Source organism: Moschus berezovskii, chromosome 5 (genome assembly GCF_049115385.1).
Source record: "Moschus berezovskii isolate FMDL1 chromosome 5, NW_MosBer_1.0, whole genome shotgun sequence".
NCBI lineage: Eukaryota > Metazoa > Chordata > Mammalia > Artiodactyla > Moschidae > Moschus > Moschus berezovskii.
Genome location: NC_142464.1, coordinates 79,893,229 through 79,918,343, shown reverse-complemented (window position 1 = coordinate 79,918,343; position 25,115 = coordinate 79,893,229). Strand labels below are relative to the sequence as shown.

The 25,115-nt window shown below is 39.8% G+C and overlaps 1 non-coding gene and 2 pseudogenes across 1 annotated transcript; 1 reads left to right on the top strand and 2 right to left on the bottom strand.

Annotated features, from left to right (window-relative positions):
• The first annotated feature begins 783 nt into the window (after positions 1-783).
• On the top strand, positions 784-875 carry LOC129562220 (U6 spliceosomal RNA; annotated as a pseudogene).
• A 4,978-nt stretch (positions 876-5,853) lies between these two features.
• The window catches only part of LOC129561672 (mitochondrial-processing peptidase subunit beta pseudogene), a 55,931-nt pseudogene continuing 36,669 nt past the window's right edge, over positions 5,854-25,115 (bottom strand).
• On the bottom strand, positions 17,252-17,324 carry TRNAR-UCU (transfer RNA arginine (anticodon UCU)). The gene has a single exon. It is a non-coding gene; the product is annotated as a tRNA-Arg (tRNA).

The window sequence follows — 25,115 nt, the reverse complement described above, 5'->3', positions numbered from 1 at the left end:
AAAGCCTGGACTGGGAATCGGGAAATCTGGCTTCTATCCCAGGTCTGCCACTGAGGTGCTATACGAGTGTGCTGGGTCACATAAAGAGATAAAGACATTCGGCTTTAATATTTGCAAGACACTATGCTGAGGACTCAATGCGTATCCACGCTTTGATGTCTCCCATCTGTTGCAGTTTTTAGATCAGGATTTGTAGGTCATAGAATCTATTTAGGACCAGAATTATTTTTCAAGAATGATATAGGGACTTCCCTGGTGGTCCAGTGGTTGAGACTTTGCCTTTTAATGAATGGGGTATGGGTTCCATCTCTGGTCAGGAAGCTAAGATACCACATACCTTGGGGCCAAAAAATTTAAAACATAAAATAGAAGCAATATTGTAACAAATCTAATGAAGACTTTTAAAATGGTCCACATTTAAAAAATTCTTTAAAAAGATGTAAACAAAGAAAAGTGGGGTACACTGAATAGAATTGGGGCCAGTATTGAAGTAAAATTTTGTTTCAGTTATAAATATATGCATTTACTGGGTCATAAAGACCCTGATGCTGGGAAAAATTGAAGGCAGGAGGAGAAGGGAATGACAGAGGATGAGATGGTTGGATGGCATCACCGACTTTATGCACATGAGTTTGAGTAAGCTCCAGGAGTTGGTGATGGACAGGGAAGCCTGGTGTGCTGCAGGGCATGGAGTCGCAAAGAGTCAGACATGACTGAGTGACTGAACTGAACTGAATGTAAAATACATGTCATGTTGTGGGTTGTAAGTTATAAACTGTAAGAGTACTCACTGGTAGTACATATACTAAAATTGGAAAGAATCAAAGAAAATTAGCACGGCCCCTGTAGAAACTCACAAAACATTCCATATTTTTTAATGTTACTTTTTTTTTTAACAGCTTAAAGAGAAGAGTTTGAGAAACATGGGATCAGAGGCTCTCTAAGGACCCCTTCCTTCTGCTCTATAACCCTTGACTACTCCAGCTTGCCATGAATTCACCTTTCTGTAACTTCCTTTTAGTTAGTACTATGTATTTCTTGTATTATTTTATGTATTAGCTCAGTTGGTAAAGAATCTGCCTGCAATGAAGGAGACCCTGGTTTGATCCCTGGGTTGGGAAGATTCCTTGTAGAAAGGAAAGGCTACGCACTTCAGTATTCTGGCCTAGAGAATTCCATGGACTGTATAGTCCATGGGTCACAAAGAGACACGACTGAGCGACTTTCACGCCACTTCATGTATTTCTGGCCTATCATTTATTTTCTCTAAGAGGGAGGCAGGACAGTGTAGTGGTTAAAAGCACTTTATGAAGTTAGGTAAATCTATGTTTGAATTGAATTTCTTCACTCTTTAGTTGAATGACCTGGAAAATACACCCAACCTTTCCCAGCCTTGGGTTTCTTATGTGGGTGATCACATCTAGGACACACAGTGTTTCTAAGATTAAGTAAGACGCTGTAAGTCAAGCTCACAGCATGAAAACCTTGTTCACAGAAAGTGCTTGGTGTAAGACAGAAATTATTATCTGACTTCCTGTCCCACAGATTTTAAGGCACAGTCTGCAATTGAGTGCCTGGGGTACACAAAGTCGTATATACCATATGCATAGAAAATCAAGAATTCCAGCCTCAAGTAGCCTTGCAAGATGCAGAGCAGCCATTCTCTGTGGGCATACCCCAAGAGCATCCAGGTCTCAGGAGCAGAGACAGGGCACGCTGTCCTCTACCCACACATCCCCTTCACTTTTCCTCTGACATGACTGGCTGAACCTGGGAAGACAAGGCAGAAAGAAGGATGCAGATCTTGACTACAATTTTCTTCAACAAAAACAACCCGTGACGTTTCAGTGCAATCCAAACCAAGACAGGTGGAAACTCAAGATCAACTGTTTCACAAGCATCTACCTGAGAAGATTTCAGACAGAAGCACAGGACAAAGAAATGAGAAAGAACCAGTGACTGGAACACTGAGAAAATGAGTCTCCATTTCACACATTACACCAGGGAAAAAATGACCATCATCCAACAGTCGAAAAATAAGCAACTGACGAGGTCTTAATTGCCTCAGAAATACTCTGGGAATCAAAGAATTGTCTTGTAAATGATTCATTTCAGGAAATACCTACGAATCAATTACGAGGGCTTCTGTGTAATAGTTTGCCCACATTTATAGGCGGTGATCATGTGAATTGGATCATTGACTTTAGAATGAGATAAGCAGCAGTACTGGTAAACTAACCTACTTACTCCAAGTAGCTACAAACAAATTCGCTGCTCTTAGTGGAAGCCAGTACTTTACAAAGAGTGAAAAAAATCCTATTCATCATGAGAGAGCTTCACACCAATTGAGTCCCCTCCAAGGACTGAGTTGAGAAGATGTTGTTGGAAAAGGGGATAATGATCCATAAATAGGCATATGGGAAAGGAGTGGGAAGGGGAGGAAAGCATCATGAGATTGGAGAGGGGGAAAAATTGGGCTTTAAAATGATAAAATGTTAAAAATATTATAAGGATTACCCAAATAGTATTACAAAGGACAGGACTGTTGAAAGTAGCACTCAATGCTGGCATTTTTTTGTTGGGGGGGTTTGGTTTGAAATTGTATGATGAAAAAGAAAAGAAAATATATGTGAATAATGTAGCCCCACCTAAAAATATGTTGCTAACACAATGGTTTTTCAGGAAAGAAAAGGCAAGGATGCCTGGAAATAGCTGCATCTAATCAGCCCCCATCCCAAGCAATCAACTGAAATCCAGGAAATTCCATATGTAACCAGAAGAATAGACATCCTGGAGCATTTTGCCACAGTTAAGATTAGCGGAAACAGACCCCCATCAGCACTGGTAACAAAGAAGAATTAAAGGTGAAGAAACTGCTGTGGGTCCCTGTGCCTCCCTTCTGGGAAGGTGGTGGCCGTGGGGGCAGAAGGATGGGAATTAGGACAGAGGCAGTGGCCCTGGCTGGGCTGACAGCCTATTGTTCTGAAACTGCCCCTTCAGTGGCAGCTCAGAGCAGTGTATTCCTCCTGGGAAAATAATTAAAACAACAGCAGCTAGAGCTCAACTCCTCCTCCTGACTTATCCTAACAATCTCTAAAAATGTTTGTTAACATAGCAATGGTTTATGATGAACAGTTTTGGGGTCTTGTTTAAGAGATCCTTCTGTAGCCAAAGGTTATAAAGGTGTTCTCCTATATTTTCTTCTAAAAGATTTTAAGTTTTCCCTTTCACAGTGAATTCCTCTTTCTCTATGGAATTGAAAGACACAAAAAACACAAATCAAAAAGGAAAAAAAAATCTCACTTCACTAAAATTAATAACTTCTGCTTGCTGAAAATATCATAAAGAGAGTAAAAAGATAAGCCACAAACTTGGAAGAAAATCCTGATATCACATCTGACAAAGAACTAAGATGAAGAGTATATAAAGAATGGCTGCCACCTATTGAAATCCAAAAAAACCTGATAAAGTAATTCACAAAAAGAAATATAGATGACTATTCAAGATATTAAAAGATTCTGTTTTTGTTTGTTTGTTTGTTTTTGTTTTTGGTTGCACCTCGAGGCTTGTGGGAATCTTATTTCTCTGACCAGGGATGGGACCTGGGCCCTCAGCAGTAAAAAGGCAGAATCCTAATCATTAAGCCACCAGGGAATTCCCAAAAGATTCTTAACTTCCTTAGTATCAGGGAAATGCAAATTGAAATCATAATGAGATATCATTTTACATCCACTGTACATACATGCATGCTAAATCATTCAGTTATGTCCGACTCTGTGTGACCCTATGGACTGTAGCCAGACAGGCTCCTCTGTCCATGGGATTCTCCAGGCAAGAACACTGGAGTGGGTTGCCATTTCCTTCTCCAGGGGATCTTCCTGATCTAGGGATTTAACCCGTGTCCCTTATGTCTCCTGCATTAGCAGGTGTGTTCTTTACCACTCGTGCCACCTGGGTTCATCCACTAGGTGAGCAAAAAATGAATTTGTAATCAGAGACATGCAAATTAAAATCATAATGAAATATCATTTTACATCCACTAGATTAACAAAAAAATGATGAAATCTGGTAATGTTGGTGAGGGTGTGGAAAACTGAATCTTATTTACTACTGTTGAGCTATAAAATCGTACAATTTCTTAGGAAAACAACCTGACACTATCTAAAATAAGTAAAGATTACATTTCGATGGCCGAAGTGTGGAAACTCTTGTGTATATGTATAATGCTATCAATAGAAGGGAGCACAATCTATATTTTCATAGCAAAAACACAAAGAAAGCCAAGCACCATTGTTTGGGGATACCTACCTTGTAGTCGACTATTTTTAAAAAGCAAGAGATGATAAACACAAAATTCAGGAAACTGGTTATGTTTGCAGAACAGGCAGGAAGGTGGGAAAAATTGGGGGCAAGGACACGGCCAGAGTCAATTATATCGTTAATGTTAGGAATCCTCTGTTGGCCAGTGGCTTTATATATATTACACATATCCCCATTGTAGGCACAGAATATTACATAACAAATTGCTTTCCATTTGTTAAGAAAATAAATGGGTGAACAAAGAACAACAATCTCTCATGGCTCAGTGCCAAGGAAAGCAGACCTTGGTAACGAGGGTCTCACTAATACAAGAGGAGAAGGGTCGCTCAAGAAGTAATGGATTGCTCTATTTCAGGGAGGGTCCACATAATTTGTGTGCCCCTGGAGGTCCTCCCAGAACATGGGCAGCTGGCCTAGTAACCAGGACCTGTGCCCAGGGTTCCACCCTATTACTCAGGTTGGCATGTGGCCTGGGTGGGCAAGCGGTGATCAGTTATGGAAAAGGCGTGCCACTTAGCACATGAATGATGTATGTGGCAAGATCTATTTTAGATGATTTTCCAAACAGAAAACTGAAGGCTGTTCTAGGGCAAGCCCTTTTGGTCTAATATTGGAGATACCCTACTATACTGTCCACCTTGACTGCATGAATTTGACACTGAAACAAGGCTGATTTCTCAACAGTTGGCACTTTGAATTGTTATGTCAAAGACTCAGAGTACTGAAGTATTGAAATTGTTGGACTTTGTAACCCTAGCATTACTCAAATAGCTACAGTCATTTTTCTGTTATTTCTATCTTTAATATATTTTCATCTTACCTATTCACCCAAAAGAATTATAAAGTTACTAGAGGGAAGTATGGTATAAAGCCCTGTTTTGTTCATCCTTGCTGCCAAAAACTTGGCAAAATAAGGGCTTGGCTAAAAAATATGTTATTTTGAAAAATTATAAACTCATAGGTAGTTGCAAAAAATAGTAGAGAGGTTCTATGTACCCTTCACTCAGGTTCCCACAATGATTACATCTTACATAACTATGGAATAAGGTCAAAACTAGGAAACTGACATTGATGCAATGTGTGTTCCAAGTCCATCCATGTTGCTGAAAATGGCAAAAAAAAAAATTTTTTATAGCTGAGTAGTATTTCATAAGCCTACGTATATATCACATCTTCTTTATTTGTTTTAAACTTTTAGCTCTCCATAGTGAAAGTGAAGTGAAGTCACTTAGTCGTGTCTGACTCTTTGCGACCCCATGGACTGTAGCCTACCAGGCTCCTCCGTCCATGGGATTTTCCAGGCAAGAGTACTGGAGTGGGTTGCCCTTTCCTTCTCCAGGGGATCTTTCCGACCCAGGGATGGAACCTGGGTCTCCCACATTGTAGGCAGACACTTCAGCTCTCTATAAGTTTTATTAATAAGTATGTTCAAAATATTTTGACTGAGAGCATTTTAATCACAAAACTAACATGTTACTACTAATCCAATTAAAATCTTACTCAACAGAACCAATAGCAGCAGTAACTGAACCCCTATGAAATTATATTTGGTACACACTTTTGAATTGTCTCAATACCTACAGCATCAGTTCCTGCTTCCAAGCTTAGGGATACTGGGAATTCTTTTATAATATAATATTTACCTACCAGTATCTTCATGGAGTTGAACCAAAGAGCTACAAAAATATGTTTTAGAAGAATTTTTGTGCGACTTTACTTTCAGTGAGACTTATACAGAGTCACATCTACTCTGTTTGAACAACATGGAGCATGTCTGCAACAACGTCAGGTTTACAACTCATACAGATTCCCCACAGTCCTGTATCTGTGTGGGAAGTGTGGAAAGACTAGAAGCTATGGCAGAGGTTGTCATGGCAGATGAGATGGGCTGGCTTACTAGATAAATTCAACCCTCTGAAATGACAATCCGAGTTGCCCATGAGTGTGTTTGCAACTGTAAGAGAGACTGTACCTTGGATGTTTGTAACCAACAACTTCAACATCTCTTGCAAGGTGTGTCAAAGGCAACTTGTCATCTGTCAAACAAATCTCACTTCCTATGAATTAACAGGGAAGCAGAGCTGTTCTTTTTCCTTTGTGTGGGCACAAAAAGTCACCAAAATGAAACTTTGCTAACTTAAGCTTTCCATCATGGAGATTCCTCCAGTCATAGTGAGAACTATTCCTGGACCCTTATAATGTGTGTTTGTATACACAAGGTCTTAATAATTTATAGATTTGATATTTTCAGTTGGTCCCCAAATTATTCATCCAAGTGTAGAATTTTGATATACTGTGGCATGAAGATAATAAAAAGAACTCTTTGTAAATTGCATATCACTTCATGCATCTCTCCAAGGATTACTCTGTACTCATATTCATTCTCTGCTTCTCCAATATACTGTTTTGTGTTACATCAGCAAGAATTTCTATGGATCTGGACAAATCTTTAGAGAATTCTTTGGCATAATATATCATCTGCTTTCTGGAGGTATAGGCTTTGAAATGAGCAGACTTTTTCTCATTTTCTTTTTGGTGACCTTGAAGTTTGAATGTTCCAGAGAATAAGCTGTTCCATTATTCTTATTTTCATATCAAATTCCAACATTAATCCAGAGACTAATGGTACATATGACAATCCAGAGTTTCCAGAGACTACTCTGAGTTCATTTTCCAAACATGCTACTTATATTTCAGGAATATTCAGAGCAACCTGTATAGTGGTTTGTGTATTTCTCAATCTGTTGTCTCTGAGTCATAATGACAACCCACTGGCCCATCTGGTCAGGACCCTGTCAATGAAACCCCACCACCACTACCACACCACAGGCATCAGCGTGACTTCTACATCCACTGCTACCATCTCTTCTCAGTGTCTTTTAACTTCTGTTTTAGTTTTTCAATCTCTTTTCCTCTCTGCTGAATATTGAGTAGCTCTTCACTTCTTTCTTCCAGTTCATTAATACTCTTTTCCATTCTATCTAATGGTGTGCCCATCCACTTAGTTTTTCTAGTTTCATTCACTGTATGTGTTTCTTTGCACCCAGGAGTTTTATTTGGTTCTTTTATAAGATTCACTTGGCCAAATTCTATAATTTCTGATATCTTGTTATACTTCAAATATTCTCATTTCTTTATTAAGAGGATCAATCTACTTATTTTATATTTCTTAATTTATAATTCCAATGTCATCTATTCTTATAGCTATAGTCTTATCATTTGTTATTGATCTTGTTCTTGCTATTTATTCTCATTCCAATGACTTGTTTCCTCTTGCAGTTTTTTTTTAACCTTAAAAAATTTATTCCTCTTGTGTTTTTATAATTTTTATATTTCAGGTAGTTTGTAATTACCTGAGGAAACTATTTGAGGTCTTGATTTAAGAATATTTATCCAGGAATTTGTTATGAATCTTGAATCACTTTAAGTTAAATTCTAAAGCTGAATATTGTGGGAAAACAATTCTAGTTTCTGGCTCTAAACCATCATGAAGACCATTTGTGAACAGCAATTTTCAAGATAGACTCTATCCAGTGGTGAGCTTGAGATAAGAAAATTTCTTTAGTGTTTTATTTTGTGGGTTAGGTTTTCTTCCGTTGGTTTACATTTGCATTAAAAATGTCAACTTCTGTGTCCTGAACTACTTAAGATGGATCTTTTTCTGTCTTTATCTGGTCCAATTTCTAGGCATTGTATCCCCAAACCTGCTTGATGCCGATTAAAATAAAGACTCTAGGCCACCAGTGATAAGTTAATATCACTTATATATTAATTGTTTATTAATTAATATTAATTATGTCAATGTATTGATTAATATTAATTATGTCAATGTATTGATTAATATTAATTATAAGATTATTAAGTATATTGATTAATAATATGTTTATTAATTATATGCTGAAATAACCCATTGCTTCAGGATGGTTGGTCACCTCTGAAGATTTGTTCTTTCTTGCATTTTAACCTCTGATGATTTCCATCATTTTTCTGACAGCTCAGATAAGCATTTTAACATCTTTTATCCATGAATTTTAGATGTTGTGAGCCCAAGAGATTCCTTGTAATATTTATCTTTAATATTTTGGGAAGTAGAAATTTGAGCACTATTCTTAGGTGCTCTAATTTACAGGGTTTCTGTTGTACAGTAAGCTATATTGAGGAACTGATATAGTCCTCATCACTCCTCTACCTCCACCACCAGATAAAAATCCTCTAAACACATCAGACTCAAACACTTGCACTATTCGGGTCAAGTTACCATTTTTACCCCATGACTGCTGCCCCAATGCAACACTAGATAACTTCTTTCAGTAGAAGATAGACTGAACATAAAGTAAGGAGGGACAGTGTCTGGGTTATGGCTAGGCACCCAGCATGAATTACTTATTTTGAGCTTCACAACAGCCTAATGAAATTAGTAGCATTGCCTTCATTTTATAAGTAAGAAAATTGAACCTCAACAACATTAAGCAATTCATCTGAAGGATACAGAAGGAGTGAAAATGTTCTGAAAGATCACCCAGACACATCTTCCTAGAACAGGCCTTCAGAGGACCTGAGGGTTAATCATTTACTTACTTATCCACTCATTTGTGGATTCATTCAAGAAACCCTTCTCTCTTTTTAAAAAAATTTTTATTGGGGAAAAGTTGATTTAAAGAAACTTTTCTTGAGAACTTGCCACGTGTATGACACTGTGCTAGACACTGACCTACAAAAATAAGACAAAGAGTTTACATTTTACATTCTCATATAAAGAAGGCTCAGGTATGACTGGATCATGTTATATGACTGGGGTTATGAGACCATTGGGAAGGGTGTCACCTTGGAGACTGGCTCATGTGTAGTTTGGGATGGAAAAGGGAAGATAGTTCCTGACAAAAACGGGTAGTAAAGTAGAGGTAGGAACTTCAACAACAAGTGAAGGAGCAGTCTTTCTTTTTCCAGGAGCTGACTTTTTCCTTTTTCTAAGAAGAGAAACATTAGAACTCAAAACGATTGTCTTTAAGAAGGATTTATTCTTTTTAGTTACCAGGTGCAAAGCTGTCTCAGTACATGACCGGCTCATTTGCTGGATGGGATAGATCAGTAATGGTTTGGTTATCCAGCTTGTGGTCTTTTCTGAAATTGAAACATCACACAGGAAAAGACTTGTCTAGTACAGCTGCTTATAATTGCTCGTTCCTCTTGATCACATAAGTCCTTATATCAGCAGCGCTAATCCAGTTTTTTTTAGACTCCATTTCCCTACTGGCCAACAAAGGTTCCTTGCTGGGTCTTGCAAAATTAAGCTATAAGATTTTCTTCCACCAAGAGTTCAAATTTTAGCACAGATGTGAGAGTTAATCCCATTACCTTCAGTCACTCTTAACCCCCCCTAAATTTGTCTTGCTGCCTTTTTTTTTTTTTGATGATGAGGAATTCTGTACTCTACAACTTTCTTCACATTGTTGGTTACACTTAATTGGGTTTATCTTTGTCTAAAACGACATGATGGACAGGCCTTTTGGCAAGTGTTCTGTGTTTATTTCTAGGGCTTAAAATGTGGGTCATAGACACTGCTAAAGACTAACTATCCGCTGGGAATCTTTATCCCACTCTACCTGTTTATTCTAAAAACAAAACTGTCATCAGTGACCCTGGAAAACAGGACCTGGAACTTTAAGGATGTTGTACCAGTTACATGATATTACAGCTAAACCGAGTATGCCCAGTGGTGTTAATTGGGGTCATCTTCCAACATACTTTTGAGGTCTGTGATTGCTACCTCTGTAATCGAAGTCTCTTAAATGTTGCCTACTTATCAGTAGTTCAAACTGACCCTTGTCTTTTAGATAAGTCACTTACCATCAGAGTTGGGCATTTAATTTGAAATTGGGGTCTTTTCTAACTAAACTTTTGTTGAGTGATCTCTAGTGAGTCCCTTATATGTATAATTCTAGGCAGTACACTTTGGACAGGACAGAAAGGCTTGTTTCACATTCTGACTGGAATACTTTGTAAATGTGTAACCTTGGGCAAGTTACTCAAACTCCATTAGAGTTCCTTTATCCACAAAATTGGGACAATAATGTTCATCTCAAATATTTTTTTGTGAGGAATAAGTGAAATAATGTATGTAAAATTTAGCATAGGACATGACTTAGAGTAAGCACTCAATAATCAGAAGTTGTTCTGATTTCCTTACTAATAAGGGCATGATGTCCACAGTTTTGACAAGAATGGGTTGCCAACTTATTGCCAAGAAGAGGGAAGCTACAGATTTACACTCAAGATGGTATGAAGAGCAAAAGTGTCCAAGTTGGTAAACAGATTTTATACACTCATCTCTGCCCAGGCTTTGGCAAATAATATTGCAAGAACTGTGAAACAAAGGGGAGGACTGCAGAAAGTGGGGCAGATTGAAATTATACAGCGGTTTTGCAGTCTAGAGAGACTATTACCATAGCATGGGCCCATCATTCCTCATTATGTCTACTGCCTGCAGCTCCTCTTTGCTTCCCACTCTAGGATTCCTGAGACCACTTCGCGTGCGTGCTGGGCATTAGGTCTTAAAGCACCTAGGGGAGTTATGTTGGGTGTGGTGGTGAAGGAGATGTGCTGAAGTGACTGGAAGAAGAGTCCGGCTACATTAGTGTGCCAGGTGCTTTGCTGGGCGCCTAGGAAACCATGGCCATGCCCATCTCTGTCCTCAGTTTGTGTACCACAGTCCAGTGGATGAGAAAAGCAAGGCAATGCCACTGTAGAGCAGTGAGTGCCATGCCGGTTTCAGCATAGGGTTCTAGAAGCCACAGCTAACCCTCCTGGACATCAGAGATAGGGGTGCCAATGCTGAGAAACAAAGGTGTAAATAGGGAGTCAGCCAAAAGACAGACATGTGTGCACGTGCGTGGACCTGCCCCTGTGTGCTTCGTGGGATGTAGGGTAGGGCAGGAATGTTCAAAGGAGACAAGAGATGGAGCGTTTGGAAAGTGCTCCTGGTACGAAGATACAACCTGCGTGGTGCTTGGAGGTGCAGGGATATTTGAGGAACTGTTTGCCTGACTGCCGTTGGTGCCTCTCCGGTGTCCTGTATGGGACTCAGTCAGCTACAGGAGATTCCTGAGCCATGTGGAGGGTCCTCTGCTTCGAGGACGCTGCTGTGAGAGACAGATCCCTTCTTCCCATCTTCTCTTTGATCTTCCTTGTTTCCTTCTCCCAGGCTTCTCCATCTCCTCCCAAAGTGTTTCTACTGAAATCCTGGGCTTTGTCCTGGAGTTCTGCAGCTTGTGGAGTTTTTAGGGAGCAGATTCTCAGGGGTGGGGTCAGGAATGGAGCCACCACCTTCCCGTCAAGCTGCACCCATGTATTGGGCAGGGACACTTGCTGTCCGAGCTTCCTGTTGTGTCCAGCCCACTTTAGCCCTCTTGCTAATCTCTGGGACCTCTTTGGGGCTTCCCTCTAAAAGAAGCTTGTTCTATCAGCTCCAAGTTCAGAAAAGAAAGCATAGTCCTTTCTTCCTGCATCCCAGTTCTGTCTCAACTCCTGACAGAAACTGTTTTACATTCCCCTGAACCCTGACTAGGAAAAGTATTCATTACCCACTATTCACAGAAATCTCTCTGCCACAATAGTCAACCTCCCTCCTTTCTCTCTCTCTCTCTGTTTGTGTGTGTGTATACACACACACACACACACACACACACACATACTCATTTACTGCTTCAAGAAATCATGTGAAGTAAATGTGATCATATTCACTTTTTGCAAATAAGAATATTGGGGATCAAAGGTATGATTTGTCCAAGATCACCAGCTAGTGAGTAGCAGAGAATCCATGTCAGGTCTGATTCAAAAGCCCCTGAGTTTTCTTTTGTGTTTTAAAAAAAATTTTTCTGATTATGAAATATTTATGTAGAAAACCCCAAATAATACAAAAAAACAGATGCAGCCTCCTATATTCTTACATCTTAACTCACTATTGACATTTTATGTATTTATCCTGTTTTTATCTTATGCAGTTTTAAATAAGTGTTTATAAAATTGGCTCATGTATATGAATGTATATATATTTTCCAACTTAATTGGGGTATAACTGACACATAACACTGTTAGTTTAAGGTGTGCAATATGATTATTTGATACACATATATTGTGAAATGAATGTCATGTAAAACTATTAGCATATCTATATCCCACAGCTATCATTTTTTCTGGTGACTGTATCTAAGCTCTACTTTCTTAGCAACTTCAAGTATGCAGTATAGTGTTGTTAATTGTAGTCATGCTGTACATTACATTTTCAGAACTTTTTCATTGTATAAATGAAAGTTTATATCCTTTTACCAAAATTTCCCCATTTAACCTAACCCTCACCCCTGGTAGTCACTATTCTAATCTATTTGACTTTTTAAATTCCATATATAAGCAATCTCAAACAATATTTGTCACCCTCTGTCTGACTTATTTCACTTAACGTAATAGGCATATATATATATTATATACCTGTACAGTACGCATGGGCTTCCCTGGTGGCTCAGCTGGTAAAGAATCCGCCTATAATACAGGAGACCTGGGTTTGATCCCTGGGTTGGGAAGATCCCCTGGAGAAGGGAAAGGCTACCTACTCCAGTATTCTTGCTTGGATAATTCCATGGACAGAGGAGACTGATGGGCTACTGTCTACGTCAGACACTTTCTACAACAAATTAATTTTGAGTTAAATTATACCTATTCAGACTTTTATCAGAATTATATAAACTGAATCTCTTTTAACAATAACTTGTTTAAAATATTTGTCACTTGTTTGTCGATAAATGATTCCATCACTGTTTAGATTTATAGTTTTTGGATTCCTACCAAATTATTTTTAAATGTGTAATTATCTGTTATATTTGTTAACTTCCTCATTTTTAGAGCAAGTGTTGGGTTGGCAAACTATAGTTCATGGACCAATCTAGTCTGTCATCTGTTTTGGTAAACAAAATTTTATCAGGACACAGCCATACCTTTTTATTTATGTATTGCCTATGCTGCTTTGTATTTATCTATTTATTGCTTTGTATTTATGTATTGCCTATGGAAGATTTGGGCTTTCCTAGTGGCTCAGATGGTAAAGAATATGCCTGCAATGCAGGAGACCTGGGTCCATCCATGGGCCTGAAAGATCCCCTGGAGGAGGGCATGGCAACCCACTCCAGTATTCTTGCCTAGAGAATTCCATGGACAGAGGAGCCTGGTGAGGTCCATGGGGTCTCAAAGAATCACGCATGACTGAGTGACTAACACCATGCCTGCTTTGTGCCCTTCTGTCAAGTTGCGTAATTGTGACAGAAACAGTATGATCTGTAACACCTAAAAAACTTTACCATCTGGATCTTTACAAAAAAGTTTTGCCACCCTGCTTAGAGAATAGACTCCTGTAATGTCAATCTCCTGTTCCCTTTATCTTGGATTTGCAATACTTTTCCTGTAAGTCTTGAGTTGATTTTTTCCATGCTGCTCAGTTAGAGAGAGATGTATCTGGACTAGGTGTATGTCACTAAGTGGGATGCAAGGATTTCTCTCAGTGTCCTTGTTGATCACTAGCCTTCTGATTGAGCCCTTTTCAGGGTTACAGAACAGTGATTGCACATTCACTTCCTAATCCTCTGTATCCAGCTGGGGCTAGTGTAACCTGGCTCTGGGGTTCCAAGGGAGAATTTTCTGTCTTCCATCCAGTTTTCTCTGTTGAAAATCATTAATAAAATTATTGTCACCTCTATTACTTTTGAAAGGCAATACAGTGGTCCCTTGAACAATGCAAGGGCTGGGGTGTCCACCCCTGTGCAGTCGAAAATCCATGTGTCCCTTTACAGTCAGCCCTCCATAACCATGAATCGTGTAATACTGAGGCACATATTTACTAGAAAAAAATCTGCATATACGAATGGACCTGTGCAATTCAAAGTCATGTTGTTCAAGGATCAACTACATAATATAATCTTTAAAAGCACAAATTCTGGAATCAGATTGTCTGGTTAAAATTGCAAGTCTGTCACTTACTAACAATATGGATTTGGGTAAATTATTTTTTATTTGTTCCAATTTCTCGTCATCTGTAAAAATCATAGGGATTATGCTATTACCTTTCTCGCAAGTGTTGTGAACAAGACAGCTAGTGCTCACTAGGATATCCAGGAGTTCCTTGACATTTCCCAGGTGTCTTTGCTGTGATTGAGGCCATGTGACCAATTCTGGCCAATGGCCTGGGAGTGGAAGTGTCATGAGTCACTGCCAGGCTGGGGCAGGTAGGAGCTAGTTTGCCTTTGCATCATCTCTTCCTCTACCAGGGTGCCCTTAAGTAGTATCACAAGATAGAAGGAGTCGGAATCTTTGAGCTATCAAGTGGAGGACAATGTCTATTTACTCAAATCCAACTTTGCATAAACAACAAATAAACTTAGGTTATGCTAACTATGAAGATTTGGGGATTATCTGTTTCATTTTACCACAGCACAGTTTATACGAATATAGGATTGTTCTAAACACCGATTAATACATGAAAAGCACTTGGATTAATGCCTAGAATATTAAGTGCTATAAAAATGTTTTCCTTTCCCCCCTCTTCTTTTTAAAAGAACCAGAATTCTTTCTTAGCATGGACCATTTTGTTTTTCACTTACATCTTTACCACTCTATTCACTATTCTACTTATGATAAACCAGCCTCATATGGAAGCATTTACCACACACACACACACACACACACCATCTTGTCTTAAGGAAGTGAATAGTCTACAAGTAGGGCCAGAAACTTGGGAATAGAGTAAGGTAAGAAAGAGTTCTCTATCTCAAAAGACAGCAACCCACATATGAAGTTCTGCTTAGACAGACTGTGTGTCTTCAAGCAAGAGAAAGAAATCTATGTGTTTTAGGACTTTCCTCAGGTTGCTAGGGCTGCCCTGTTTCATGAGGGAAAGCATGAGCAGGCTATCATTCTGTTTTCTCAGTACACTTCCGTTTGCCTTACAGTTAGGAAAAATTTCTCCCAGACTCTGCAATAGGCTGTTTTTATCTTTCGGTGTTAATAATTTTCATCTTTTTCTAAGTCTCCAATGGTTCTTTCTTAAACCATCAGTCTTGTTTTCAACCTCCACTGGCATTTGTTCAGCATCTTTCTTACTCAAATTATACTCAGGCTATACATTCTCAATGAAGTTATTTTAATTCCAAATCTATTTGCTTTGATTGCTCTTCCATTAGTTGGAGGATGGAACACCAGAAGAACAGCTTTGATTAAAAGAGTAGCTGTATATGGGAAAAGAATCTTTAAAAACAGTGAATATATGTATATGTGTAACTGATTCACTTTGCTATACATCTAAAACTAACACAACATTGTAAATCAACTATACTCCAAAAAAAACCCTCTAAAAATATAAAAAGGGAGTGGCTCAAGTTCAGTATTCTTTGTCCCCCATAGTGTTGCTTATTTCAAATAGCAAGGCATCCTTTGTTTCTTCTTTGACATATCAAGTATGCATAATCGAACTTTCTTATTCTTAGTATAGTAGAACTCTACTATTCACAATCTACATCCTGAGCCCCAGTATAGTCTTTCCATGCTGTTTTGGAGTCATAGATTTAAGAACCTGTAAATGGACCAGATTTGGTCGAATAAGTAGGGAGCAAATCATGAAGGGACTTTAGCACCAAACTTAGGTCTTTGCATTGTAGAGGATGTGGTAACTTGATACCATATGCATTTAAGAAGAGTGATCCTGGCAGGAAACAAGGAAGGAAATAAAGAAGATGCAACTTGAAAAGGTGTGAATAGAAATGTGGGTGTAGCCCAAGAGCGTTTGGTTTACCCCCTCACCCTTCAGAGAATGGAGAGGAAATATGAACTGTTGTCAGGAAGGTAAAAATGATGGACTTGGTATCTGGTTGAAGAAAACAGGTAGGATGATGCCAGTTTTCTGACTTGAATTACTATCACTGTGAGTATTACTATCACCAAGTACTATCACCAAGTATTACTATCTTGGTGTCCCTTATTCATCAAAATTCAACTGACAAGAGGAGAAGATTTTTGGAGAAGAAGGTAACTTATTTTGCATATGTTGTGTTTGAGATATCTTGGGAATATTCTGTTGAGATGCCTGAAAGGCATTTGAATATATAGGCCCAGAACTCAGGCATTTGGATATATAGGTAACTAGAATAGAGAGGAGGAGGGAAGCAGTGTCAGGTGACCATCTTTGGGGAGATGTCTGAGAGATGGCAGTGCTGCAGGTTGAACCCTGAGAGATGTGAATAAGCAACAGGGGTCTGAGACAGAACAGCAGTGTTACTGAAGAGTAGCTTTAGTCTTCTGTTCCCAGAACACTCCGGGGTTTCCTAGAGATTCTAAAGGGGAGAGAATCTTAAGTGGAGAGGAAGTAGGATCCTGATGTTCAGTCGATGGGGACTTTGGACCCAGCAAAAGCTGACATATTAACTTTCTCTCATTAGCCCCTGTATGCAGAATGCTTTATCCATTCATCCCTCAGGGGTTACCTTATTATTCAGTAACAGAAAAGCCTCAGACTTTCCTCTTCAAAGCATTATTGGCCTTTTACTTCTTTCATTCACGCAGAGCCCAGGGCCGCATATGGAGGCAGCAGCTTGTAGAAGTAGCAGGGACTCTAGAAACTTTCAATTCTAGATTTAAAATTTGAGTAGTAACTTACTAGCTAGAATACATTGGTAAAACTGCTTTGCTTCATGAACCTGTCTTTTCTTATAACTTCACATACTTCACATTTTACCTTCGTAAAATAAGGTAATATAAAGATATTTGACACAGCTAGTTTTCCCTGTCTTTGTTTTAATTGATGAGTAGTGCTTTTATGCTTTATTATTTTTTTTTTTTTAAAGACTGATTTATTTATTATTTTCTTGGCCAAGCCTCAAAGCATGTGGGATCTCAGCTCCCCTAACAGGGATTGAACCTGTGCCCCCTGCATCAGAAGTGCAGAGTCTTAACCACTGGACCACCAGGGATGTCCCCTGCTTTTATGCTTTAATGTCAGCGTCTCAGCCAAAGACTTTTTTCAGTAAACAGCACCTTTGTACCAATACCTTTCATTGAGGTCTGAGAACCTGACCCTCATTTTACTGCATGTTGGTTTTAAGCTTTCAAGGTGTGTCTCTGATAGGTTCTGACTAACTAGATAGGGTCTTCTTTCACTTTGATGAAGTTCCAGAAAACCATTCTTCAACAAAAATACTCCCTCCCCCACTCCTATTTATGTGGCCCGTGGAAACTGCAGTCAAATTCTCTTATAATTCAATCTTGTCTGACACAATTTTCTTTGTTGGAACCCCATGAATGGAGATACTGCTGCTTCTGCTTCTCTGTCTGCCCATGAAGGCCTCAACTGCCTCATTTATCTCCTTGAGGTTTGTGATCGCAAATTCCTATTTTATTTACCCACTACAGTCCTTGATTATTTTTAGCGAATCAATTTATTTTAATTGGAGGATAATTGCTTAGCAATATTGTGATTTTTTTTTTGCCATACATTGACATGAATCAGCCATGGGTATACATGTGTCCACCCGCCCACCATCCTGAAGCCCTCACCAACCTCCCTCCCCACCACATCCCTCTGCGTTGTCCCAGAGCCCTGGCTTTGGATGTCCTGCTTCATGCATTGAACTTGCACTGGTCATCTGTTTTATATATTGTAAGATACATGTTTCATTGCTATTCTCTCAAGTCATCCCACCCTCGCCTTCTCCCACAGAGTCCAAAAGTCTGTTCTTTACATCTGTGTCTTTTTTGCAGCCCTACATGTAGGATCGTCTTTATTTCACAGACTGTAGTCCTTTGCCTGGGGAATCACGTGGATTTCTCTAGTTGTATAAATGGTCCAGCCATTTTATTGAAATGTTCAAATATCCCTCTGAAATTAGAGGTTCCTATGAAACCTCTCCTAAGCTGAAATGGCCTAAAGTGAAGATGCAATTACCTGAGGGCGTGTCTTGCTAACAGAAGCACAAAATAAATGAAGAGGAAGCACAGAAGCTCACAGTGCAAGGGGACGGAGGCTGATGCTGAGTGTAGCTCCCAGGAAGGAGCTTGGTGGCACCCCTCCCTCTGCTCAGGTGCATGCTTCTGTAACAGTTGCTGTAAGGCCGACACTAAATGCTATTTTCATTTTTTGTCTTTCTGTGTGATAGTAAAAATCTCTTCAGATTTCTTTTGGTTGGATAAAACAGGTACTAATGTAAATCTTTCATAACAGCTAGGTGGAGTAAAGTGAACTCTCGAAAAGTAGGGGATACTTGGACCTGATAATAGACTGGTTTCTGTCCATCCACATACTTGTGATCCTGGCTTGGTTATAGCCGCCATGGGAAAAGTAATCTTCCAAACTTCCTGAAATGAATTTTAGAGTGTCTTATTCTAGATTCTTAAACTAAGCATCTCCTTCTCTTTGTCATTGTTAGCCTGGGACCCGGGGCATTGAGTACATTTGGAAAAGCTGACCCACCGTCCCTGACCTTGGATTGCAGAGGTATCTTCAAGGTGAAGCTTCTGTGTTAGAGGATTTCCAAAGCCATCTTGAAAGACCATTCTCTCTTGACCAGCCTTTTTGGTTTTTCAGGAAAATGAGCCATTACCACAGCTTTTCTCCCCCATACCATTGTTTGTTAATTCTTTATCCCTTTCAAGAGTTAAATGCTCAATGTTTTATAGCCAGAAGTAGGCCATATCAGGCTATGCAGTACTTTGTTTCCTCTCAACTACCTTCAGGAAAATAAGTCAAGATATTACTCTCACAAGGCATCTTTTCTTATAAGTCCTGTTGTTCTAAATTACTTTAAAGTTAGAAACTATGGAAGGTTATTTTACAATTCTGTGAATAGCATTTTAGCTTACTGAGAGGTTTTTAAACATAATCGTGGCTTCCTTTTTTATCTCTAGAATTACCTTTCTGTTTTCTGAAGTTACTTTAAGGATCATCTTTCAGAAAGAAAACAACTTGACATATACACCACTTCTGAGCCTGTTTATCTAGAGTGGAGGGTGAGAACAATAATAGGCATGAAAAACAATTTCATGGGTGTTAAGCTGTGGCTCCAGGCTTCACCTTCAAGGAATCAGTGTCTCCGCTGCTGCCTCTGGGGGAAGACAAGATGCGAGATGGAATATTGCTGAATTTGCTTTCTGAAGAAATATTTAGAAACACCTACTCTTCAGTTTGCATCTTTTCACTGGCGCTCCTGATTAAACATCTAGACAAGTAACTGCAAAATAAAAAAGTCACCACAATAAAGACCAGATGCAAATGTGCTGGAAAAGGGAGCAGATTGAGGTGGGAGCTTGGCGTGTGGCTATGACTAGGAAAGGGACGTTAAATGGGGCAGCCAGAGATATGTCTCAGGAGAAGGCTGCGGAGATCATTCTGGAAACTTCCTCAGTCTCTGGTCTAGGCCAGAAAGGTTCAGGCTTAGCCAAGAGCTCATAAATATCTCTGGTCAGTGAGTTAGTCATTTAATGAATAAGGAAACTATGCACGAGCTTCAAGGTTAAAGGTTAACAGGCAGGGTTTCAAAAACAATTTCATTAAGTAGACACTAATAGATTACAACTTACATATTTCCACATTAAAACAAAAAATATACCTTTGAAATTTTTCTTCTAACCATCAACACTACCAAGAGTCATTGGTTTTTTTTAATATGCAAAGTGCCTTGTTAGTACATTATGTAATCTTTAAATATTAAATAAACTTTGGAAGTTAAATCAGTGAAATAAGGATTTAAAAAGATTGTTCTAGGTGGGGAAATATCGCAAGATTTCTAAAGGATTATATCTTTAAATTTCTTCTCAAATATTCTTAATTCTCTCCATTTTAAAGAAATAAATATTTGAAATTATGAAAAAGAAACAATAAACTGGTTGAACTATGAATCTATCCTGGATTCAAAATTATAAAATAAGTATGAGTGAGAGACTGAGGACAGCTGAAACTTTAAGAAAGAAATAAAAGAGCCAATTTGTATGTAGGATATAGTAAATATTGGGAAGTTAGCTGTGTATACATTGACCTTCCTGAACAGACAGTGGTTCTGTAGATAGTGGTTCAGGGAAGGACCTTGAATTCATCTTTCTGTTCCTCATTGTATATTAATTCAATAAAAAGGTGTTTAATTCAACTCAGTGTCACACTGGCATTATGGTTATACACTGGGTTTGCAGAAAAAAATGATCAGTGAAATTGTTTATAGCATGTGAATCATAGTATTTGAATCAATACACTTAAGCTCTAGACTCTGTGCTGTGGATCCTCACTTTACTACTCCACGTTGGCACTGTACAAAGAGCTGAATAATGTTGGGAAAAGGTACTATTAACTTACTAGATAGGGAGCCTTTCATTCCATCTGGAAAGTTCAGGGAAGACCTTCTAAAGGAGGCACAATGTGAGCTGAAAGACCAGTTGATTTCATTAAGTGGGGAAAGAAAGAGATCATGAAGAGTGAGGTAGGTTTCAAGATGAGTAGAAAGGTGTGAAGGATGTTTCGGATAACAAAAAGGAAAGAGAAAGAATATGGAAGAAAATAAGCTCAAGGCAATTTGGGAAAATAATGGACAGACTAGTTTGACTGGGGAAGACAAATGTTGTGCTGCTATAGGAGATAAACTTGAAACGGTACAGACGATGGTGGAATGAACTTGATCCCTGAAGACAATGAGAAGCTATTGAAAACTTTAAGGCTAGTAAACCACATAAGTAGAAAATCTTCCTGGCTTCCTCTAGACAAAAATTGGACCTCAAGATTTGGAATCCTATCTTGCCCAAGGACTGAATTTAGTTAGAAGTTAAGCTCAAAGGGTCTCAGATCTCAGTTATACAATTATGCTATTTTGTTTACTTTCCTTTTTTATGTAAAAACACTATTTCAGGTCCCAAGAAGATATTAATGATTAAAAGAAAAACAGTGTTATCCTCATGGAGCTAACAATCTAGAGGGAGAAAATATAATGCACAAGATGAAATAAGTAAAGAAAATGTGTGAATATTTTGCATATATTGCATATCTGAAAGTTGCTAAGAGAATAGATTTTAAAAGTTCTCATTGCAAGAAAAAAATTGTTTTTAACTATTTAAGGTGATGGATGTTAACTAGATTTATACTGTTGATCATTTTGTAGTGTGTACAAATATCAACTCATTATGTTGTATACCTGAAACTAATATTATATATCAATTATGGCTCAATTTTTGAAATAAAATGAATCACATAAATGTGCACATTTGTGCACTAAGTTTCTGGACAATGGCACAGACTTAAAAGAATTCTTAGTAAGAAATCCCCATTCAACAGATCTTAAGGGAAAGTCCATTCTATTGACTATAGAGTATTGAATTTTGGACAGGATTTCCAAGGAAAACTTGTCTAAGAAGGTGACTCAAGTAAATACTTGAAGGAGTTGAGGATGAAACTGTGTGGATATTTGGAGGAAGAGCTTTAGGCGGGGAGGGAAGAGCAAGTGCAAAGGCCCTGGGGTGGGGGCATGCCTGAAATATATGAGGAAAGAAGTGGAAGGAGAAAGGATGTGACTAACAGGAGGTAAAGTGAGTGATAACACTTCAACACTGTGGTGTTGGGGGAAGACTCTTGACAGTCCCTTGGACTGCAAGGAGATCCAACCAATCCATCCTAAAGGGAATCAGTCCTGAATATTCATTGGAAGGACTGATGTTGAAGCTGAAACTCCAATACTTTGCCACCTGATGCGAAGAACTGACTCATTTGAAAAGACCCTGATGCTGGGAAAGAATGAAAGCGGAAGGAGAAGGGGATGACAAAGGATGAGATGGTTGGATGGCATCACCGACTCAATGGGCATGAGATTGAATAAATTGCAGGAGTTGGTGATAGACAGGGAAGCCTGGCATGCTGCAGTCCATGGGGTCACAAAGAGTTGGACACGACTGAGCTACTGGACTGAACTGAACTAAAAGTCAGTGAGGTGGCCTTCCCAGGTGGCACTGATGGTAAAGAATTCGCCTGCCAATTCAAGAGACATAAGAGATGCAGGTTCAATCCCTGGGTCGAGAAATCCCCTGGAGGAGGGCATGGCAACCCACTCTAGTATCCTTGCCTAGAGAATCCCATGGACAGAAAAGCCTGGCAGGTTACAGTCCATCAGGTCACAAAGAGTTGGACACAACTGAGTGACTTAGCACTCACACAAAGTGTGTGAGGTAAGTGAGAGATAGATCACATGGCCCACATAGGTCACAACAAGGATTTAGCTTTTACTCTGAGGCCACTGTATTCTATGAGCAGAGGACTGACATGATCTGTTAAAGTTTCAGTGGAATCGGTGTGGCTCATGTGTTGAGAATAAGCCATGAGGATGAGCTTGAGATCGGAGACAACAGCAGAAGCGGGAAGACCTGTTAGGAATAGGATGGCAGTAGGAGAAAGAGTATTCAGTTTTGAATATATTTTAAGGTGGAGCATATAGAATTTTCTTTTGGACAAAATATGGAGGAAGAGAAAGAGAGGAGTCAGGAACAGCATGGTGGATATGCCTGAGTGACTAGATTATGGCAGGAACTGTTTTCTTTTTGATAGCAGTGGAAGGCGAGCCATCAAGGGCTCAGTCATAGATGGGATAGGCTGGCAAGTTCTAGTAAACATCCAAGTAAAAATATCAGCTGTGAATGAAGATAGATATAAGATCTGGGGCACAAACAAGGGGTTTAGCCTAGACACACACACACTGGATCATAGCACATGGATGGTATTAAAGCCATAAACTAGATGAGATCATCTAAGGGGAAAGAGGGCTTCCCTTGTAGTTCAGTCGGTAAAGAATCTGCCTGCAGTGCAGAAGACCCGGGTTCGATCCCTGGGTTGGGAAGATACCCTGGAGAAGGAAATGGCAACCCACAACAGTATCCTTGCCTGGAAAATCTCATGGACGGAGGAGCCTGGTTGGCTGCAGTCCATGGGGTTGCAAAGAGTCGGGCATGACTGAGCGACTAACACTTACTTACTTATTTACTTAGGGGGAAAGAAGAGCTCCAAGTACTGATCCCTGGGCACTGAACAATCAGAAGCAGGGAGGGTGGGAGGACCGGGAGAACCAGCAAAATAATCCAAGAAGGAAGGCTTGTAAGGTGGGAAGAGAACAAAATGAGTGTGATGTCTTAGAAACCAAGGCAAGAAAGGGTTTCAAGGAGAAGAATGTTATCAACTGAGTCAAGTGCTGCTGATGGAGAAAGTCAGATGAGGCCTGAGAAAGGAGGCCCTAACTTAGCTACATGGAGCCTTTGTGACATTGAGAAGAGCAGCAAACGTCCAAAGTAGAGTGTGGCTGAGTGCTTGGAGAGGCTGGACCTGACTGTTCTGTTTTAGTAATGTCATTCTCTTGGCTTGGTGTTTTCTTAGGTGGGTACCTGGTGGGAAAAACGTCCCTTTTTAAAAAGTGCTTCCATGGTCTTCTGCCTTTGTGTGGCTTTTATCATGTGTTCATTTGTGGATTCAAGTGGATTTTTTTTTTTTTTTTTGCCAGAAGACTTATATTGATGGAAGCCTCCTTTGGGCAAAGGCATGGTGCTAACTGGTGTGCTGGGTTGAGAAGTTAGAGGAAATTCAGAGAAATAGAAGTAATTCCAGTGATTCCATCACACTTCCTTTGTCATTCATCCTGGAAACAAGGTTCACTGTGGTGTGGATATAACTGAGGTTGCCTCACACCCATCCCAGAGTGGGCAGGTGACCTAGGCTTAGCCAATCAGAATGCTGCTTCCCCTCGGCTACAGTGATTGGTCCAAGGGCCAGCCACCACCGCCACACCAAAAACTCCACTGTCTAGCACCTGCATCCAATAGCATACCCGGCGTGGGGAGGACTGGGCTGTGAGTGGCTGAAATGGGGAAGTTTTCCGCTTCCCCAAGAGGCCCCAAACTGGCAGTGTACAGAAGGCAGGTGGCTGTGTGCTCTCCACAGGACAAATGGCAGTCTCCAGCAGCAAGTGGGAAGCTGTGACTGCAGGGAGATCCCTGGCCAAAGGGCACGTCCCACCGGGAACCTCCCTTTCCGACTTGGCCCCCCTCAGCTGACTCTTGGTACTTGGTTGGACCGACCTCAGGAGCGGCCTGGCTGTTTTGCATTATCAGCATGTATTACAAAGCCACATGATAAATGACGGCCTGTTTCCTCACTTCTGTTTTCGAGGGCACCACAAAAGGACATCACACTCAACAGTCATGCTGGACCAGAACTCCCTCAGCCCCCACCGTCCCACCGCCCCCCGCACCACATGAGTAAGATTCTACCCCAAGCGTGATTGATCACAGGAATGGCAGGACTCCAGCTGAAGCTGGGGAGAGAGAGGAAGGATGGGCATTGGGATTAAAGTGGATGGAAAAGTTAAAAGAGTGAGAATTTTTATTTTTGCAACGTGCCCCTCTGCTAACCATTATTTCAAAGCTTCCTGAATGGAAGCGAATCAGGAAACAGCAATGGGACTAATAAAATCATACTGGAGAACAGCTGGGGAGAGCATCGGTGATCATTAATAACACCACTATTGTGGTCATACACACACTTGGCTGATATCTTATTTTTCTCCCAATGCCCCCAAGTTTATTTATTCTTTTTTGGACAATCAGAGTGTAATTCAAAAAGTTAAGTGACTTGCCCAAGGTCATCCACACTGGATCAAAAAAGGGCAAGAATTAAGATTATGTTCTTGTAATGTCGTTTCTTCACCCTTCCACACTGGATGGGCTTAGCTTTCCTGCCTGTGCCCTTCTGCCCC